The sequence below is a fragment of the Pholcus phalangioides genome, unplaced genomic scaffold (genome assembly GCF_987345545.1).
Source record: "Pholcus phalangioides strain wild (caught in Gottingen) unplaced genomic scaffold, Ppha-v1.0 ptg000022l_1, whole genome shotgun sequence".
NCBI classification, from domain to species: Eukaryota; Metazoa; Arthropoda; class Arachnida; order Araneae; family Pholcidae; genus Pholcus; species Pholcus phalangioides.
In genome coordinates, this window is record NW_028301615.1 from 20042602 (window position 1) to 20048601 (window position 6000).

Sequence of the window (6000 nt, forward strand, 5' to 3'; positions counted from 1 at the left end):
TAACCTTTCGTGTTCCAGAGACAATGAAATGAAGGCCACGGAATGATGTGGTATAACACCTTTAGGGAGCTTGAAATCCAAGTTTTAAGAAGGGACATCTATGGTTGTTAGATTCAACTTTTTGATCTTCAGTGAGACTATTGGGTAGTTAGAATCTTTGAGTGGCTTCTCTGTAATGTTTTCTAAAGTGGTTCCTCGTATATGATGGTGTTTCATGAGTTTCACTCATTTCGGGAACGATCTTGAACTGCCCTGTTTTTCAGCAATTGCTTTGATGGTTTCAAATTCACGGTCTAATAAAATGAAAAGGGCACGACGTTCAATAGCTTACCATGAAACTCATCAATACACAAGGTGATTACTTAATTACCCTTGTCCCATTTTACTTGCGAACCGTTGATCCTAGAGGCCAACGTCGTAGCGGGGAGGGGGAACTTGGTGGCCTGGTCGTCCCCCCCCCCCCGTGACCGAAAAAAGGGAAAAAGATGGCCAAATCTATTGTTCTATCACTTTGGTCCCCCGAACGAAATTTCTGGGAACAGGACTGCTAGAGGCATACTTCCAATTAGAAAAATTTATCCAAATAACGTAGTAATCCAAATAATGCGTGTTGGTGCTGTCTGATTCTGCAAATCCATACCGTTACGGATTGGATAAAATCTTGAATTTCCGGTTTTTAACAAAATCCATAATGGACTTGCAGAATCGGAAACCAGCGTGCACTATGCTCATACCCTGTTCAGTTCACAGCATAATTTGAAACAAATTATGAACTATATTTTTCTGACGTATTTTAGAAACTAAACACAAATCACTTTCGAAAGCTCTGCCTATCGCAAGCCTTTCTCGGTCTCACTACATTTTGGACTCGCCTCATTTTAGATATTGTTAGCCTATGCAACAGAAACGTACTATGTACTAACGTATTAAAAAGTTAATTTTTATATTTTAATAACTTTTCCATCCCCTTGCAATATGAATGACGTATCTGAGGTCTTGATGTATCTTATTTGGATATTTTATCTAACTGGAAGTATTCCTCAAGGATCAACGGTTCGCCAGTAAAATGCGGGAAAAGGAATTATGTGTAATTACCTTATATAATTACTGTATGCTGCATATCACACAAAATCGGGGAGAGGGAGATTTCCCATTGCCATAGACCACCTGTCGGGGTGTAAAACTTATCGTCGAAACTGGAGATTGATTGTGAAACACATGTGAAATGAGCTTGCACATAGCCTCTTCTTGAGACTGTGAAAACTTGTGTTTACAGGGAAGGGAGGAGGGCTAATAGGTCAGGAGATAGCCCAGGGCAGCTAATTTGGAGGAATGAATGGTCAAGGATTGGAATGTATAAAGGGTGGCAAAAGTCGTAGAACCCATAAGATGGGATAACATAAAACCCGCCTCTGCACCCATCCAATCATGTATCCCCATCGAAAACCAATAACAATTTAGTAGCCAATCCTAGTACCAGAAACCAGTCCTAGCTCCTGAGTAGTGTAGTGGCAAGATGCTACCCTTCCACCCTGAAGGTTGTCGTCAAGGTGAATAGGTTCGAATCCGCGGGAAGAACATCAAAAATAAAGTCTTTACCCACCGAGCCTGCGGCGAATACCGATAGATGGCGCCTTCATTTCCCATCCAACTCCACTAGTTGGAAATTGCCGGATGGTAATATATGACCGGACTTGGAGTGCGGTGAAGTAGTAGTAACAATTGCCGAATTCAGGACACGTTTTATCGGATCATTTCCATTGTTGCATCAACTGGATATTTCGTCTTTGTTGAGGACAATTTTATTTTTCGCATTGTTGTGCGGTCATGCTTTCACCTATATAAAACAACATCGATTACGGTTACGGTTGCTGGTTGGTTGGCAGAGTTCACTGCTTCTAAAAGGTTAATATCCGATTGAAATTAATTTCTTTTCGTCCAGAAGTTGTACAGGAACGCAGGTACCTCGCAAGGAGTTGACTGTCATCGGTCCGAAAAGGCACCTACTTGTACTAATCGAGAAATGGTCACCGATCACGGTGAGGGTACCGTGCTCGCTGACCTCAGTCTCGATTGCCATCGCGCAAGATGGCATCGCGCAGCATCAGGCGTCTCTAGTCCCGTGTAGTCTGACTCAAAGCGTGTTCGAACAGCGTTTCTCGCGACTTGACGAGACTCAATTAGAAGTGTAGGTTCAGGTTCCACTTCGCCTTTGGGATCGGATCTTTGGAAGGAGGTTCAGCTGACCGGCGGCCCAGACAGAAACACATGAGCCGGATCTGAGGAAATGGTCTTGTGTATTCTTCGGGCCCTATATCAGCAGATAACGCAATCGTCAGTGATAAATTACCATCAGATACAATCGAATACTGTACATGAAATTGGTGTTTCATTATGATCAGGAGTGACGATACATTGGATCGATAAAAATACGGGAAATTGGGAACATCATCCCCTAGAACCTATTAAGGATTAAAGTAATTTTCGTTGAAAAAACCGGGGAAAACGGGACATTTTTAGGAAAAAAATTGTCATGACGCAAATTGTCATAAACACAGTCCGTATTATATGCAAATGCATAATTGCATATATAATTGCGTACATATTATAGCACTTTTTATAGTAAGTGCATTTAAATGCATAAAAACACCAAAATTTTAGAATAAGTGCATATTTTTAGCAGTTTTTTTTCTATTAATCGCATTGTATAATGTTTTCAAGGTTTTTGTCAAATTTTTATTCTCGAATTTCTCCAATTTTTTCAAGAAAGTGTTTCGCTATTGAGTATCGTTAATTTTAACGCATATTTTTAGGGATTTTTGAATGCATATTTGCGCGTTTTGAATTCATGTATTCATTTTTCTGCGCATATTGTTTTAGTTTTACTGCATATTTTTCCCTCTCTCTCTCTCACGTAAGGTCATACTTAGGTTCTTTTAATATGGATATTTTTCATTTTTGTGCATATTTTCGAGGAAACTTCAGCATTTTTAAATGCCTATTTGGTTTCATTTCACGTATATTTTTCAGCATACAGTAAAAACAACCTCTTAATGGGCACCCCTCTTTTACGGCCAAATAATAATTTCCCCTTGTCTAATAAAAGTATGCATTTCAAACCCTCCGATTAACGGTCACCCACTCTTTCATGGACGAATTTTTTTGTCCCGCCGGTGACCGCAAATCAGGTTTTACTGTACTTATACATGCTATATATTGGGTATATTGAAGAATTTCTTGCATATTTGGGAATTTTTAAATGCATATTTTAAATGCCTCAGGAGAGACAGGGCAACATCTTTCTAATTGGAAGTTAGAAGACAGAGGGACCGTATAAATATTTAGAGTTTTTATTTTGTTACACGCTGTATGTTCACTTTCAAAACTGGTAATTTTTGAATGCTTGTTGAGCATTTTTTTAAATGCTGTACCTCTACGACGAACGGGTGATGAAATAATGGCAGCATTAGCACTGGCAGGACACCCTATAAAAGTCCAAAAAGTCCATAGAAACTTTAAAAATGAATAAAAGCCGGAAAAATAACCGAAATAAAAAACTGTTTGAAGGGTTAGCATCACTAGCTCACGGGAACAGGTAAAACAAATAACTCAAAAAACAAAACAGGCGATAGGTGGCGCTGGTACGAGTGACTTCAGTGGAAATATGTGAATGAGACGGTTATAAGAACTTGCGCTCCTAACCAACAGTTCACCGTTGTAAACCGTGTATGTGGACCTGCTGCACTCCACCGTTGCTGGATTTGGAACTCTTCTGCAATGTGTTATCCCCTGTTGTGGCCATGTGGAACACATATTGCTGTAATAAACGATTTGGAGGCATTCTGTTCGTTATTTGTGTATCTTTTCATTGACTTGTACGTCAGCACCAACACCTATCGTCTGTTTTTGAGGGGTATCCTGTCAAAAATTCTGTCAAAAAAATTTCCGTGACCTAGCGATGCTAGCCTTGAAAACCGTTTTTTATTTCGGTTGTTTTTCCGGTTATTATGAATTTTTAAAGTTTCTACACACGGACTTTTTGCCCACCCTGTATAACTACTTCCATAATTTAAGTAAAGACAATAGATGAAAATGTGAGCTTCGTTGAAAAACTGAAACTGAAAAGTGGTTCGACCAAAAATATAGGAATGTTCCCCCCAGGGGGGGTCATGCAGTCACATTAACTCAAGAGAGATCTGTCGAAATGTTTCAGAGATTTTACTGATCCTTGGATTCAAAAGGGTTGAGAAACGCTGGATAAAACAATCGATTTCACTTCAGATGGTAACCATGTAAAAAACTTCTATGCCGGTGACACTTGATACGAACTGTTAACATAGAAATAAATGTATTTTGATATTTTATAAAATAAACATGGTGGCTTGATTAACACTAATTACTGGTTAGGAGAGAGTGTAATCAGATCTGATCGCGTCTGTAGCCCCCGTAGCGACTCGTGTTCTGAATTCGAGATGGACCTCTAACGAGCAGAAAAAAAACGACATCAGTCAGTGTCTTTCGAGATACGCATCTTGGGTGTGACACTTCTGTCGATACACACCTCACTTGTCGGCGGCGTAAAGTGTCTCTTTTATGTCTCTCGGCACACTGTCACAATCGATGACATAACCATCGATGTGTGATGAAAAATGATTCGATTCCCTCCAAGCATGGACAGGACAAAATGGAAAACGAATGACGGGTCGATGACAGCATGAGTTGTTGTTTGTTGATATGACAGGTTTGTGATTGGTATAGTGGATGTGGTTCTCAACCCGAGGACATATAGCTTCTTTGTGGTCCTGGGATGTTTTGAGGGGACCACTGGTAAAAATCAAGTGGGGGCATGACAGGTAGTTATAAGGGCCACAGACGGCGTTGAAAAAAAAATTCAGGTGTAAGGAAATAAATCTTTCAAATGGGCTATGAAAGAGAAATGGTTTGACTATATTTTTAGAATATACTGGAATTCCTCATAGATTCTGGACCGGCCCCGTGGCACCCATGTCCATTGGGGGCCCATATTATTAGATGTGGTGATATGATTTTCGAGAAGTATACAAATATGTAAGCAATTTGTTCCAACTAACTATGGAATCCCAGAATATCACTTTGCCCAGATGTCCATTATGTTTAGGTGGCTCTGCATAGACACCCCATATGAGAAAACCCCACCGAACTCAAGCCTAGGAGTCCGGAGCAGGGCTGGGCAAATCTATTGCCCGACAAGCCTGGGGCATGTAAAAATTTCGACCGGGCATGTTTTTTTTTTTCGACCACATGCCCGACGCGAGCATATCAAAAAAAAAAAAAAATAACAAAACTGAAACACTTTCATTTTTTTTATGTGCAAGTGTTCTTACGCACATTCATGAAACTTCACAGAAATACTTTCTTTGGCAGTCATGACGCAAATGCGAAGCCAATGCGCTTTATACGTTCCCCTTGTCCTCAAACTTTCAATAAGATAGTTGTTGGCCCTGTATCTCTGAAGCCAACAGAGAAAATTCCGGGGACCTATAAAAAATTTAGATTTTTCATTTTGTTACTCACTGTATTTTCACTACCAAAACTGGTACAGGGTAATTTTTGAACGTCTTTTGAGTATTTTTTTAAATTTAAACTATACCTCTACAGCTGACGGTTGATGAGATAAAGGCCCCATTAGCACTTACAAGGCACCCTGTATATTTTCACAGTCCTAATAGTTGTGCGGTTATATGCCCTAACAAACTGCAACTGGGATTTTCTGAAAAACTGAAAACCTCACTTCCAGAAAAATAGCATACCCTGATTGTATTCAAGGATGAAAAGAATTCTTGGTTTGCATAAAAAGTAAAAACACATTTTACAAAAAAATTGAGCATTATATGGCCCTTTTATACAGTATAGAAAGTGTCTGAAAAGGATTAAAATTCCGCAATATTGACTCTAAAATTGTAGAAAATATTTATGCACATTTCTCTTCTACACAAGATATAATATACAGGGGTTGGACAA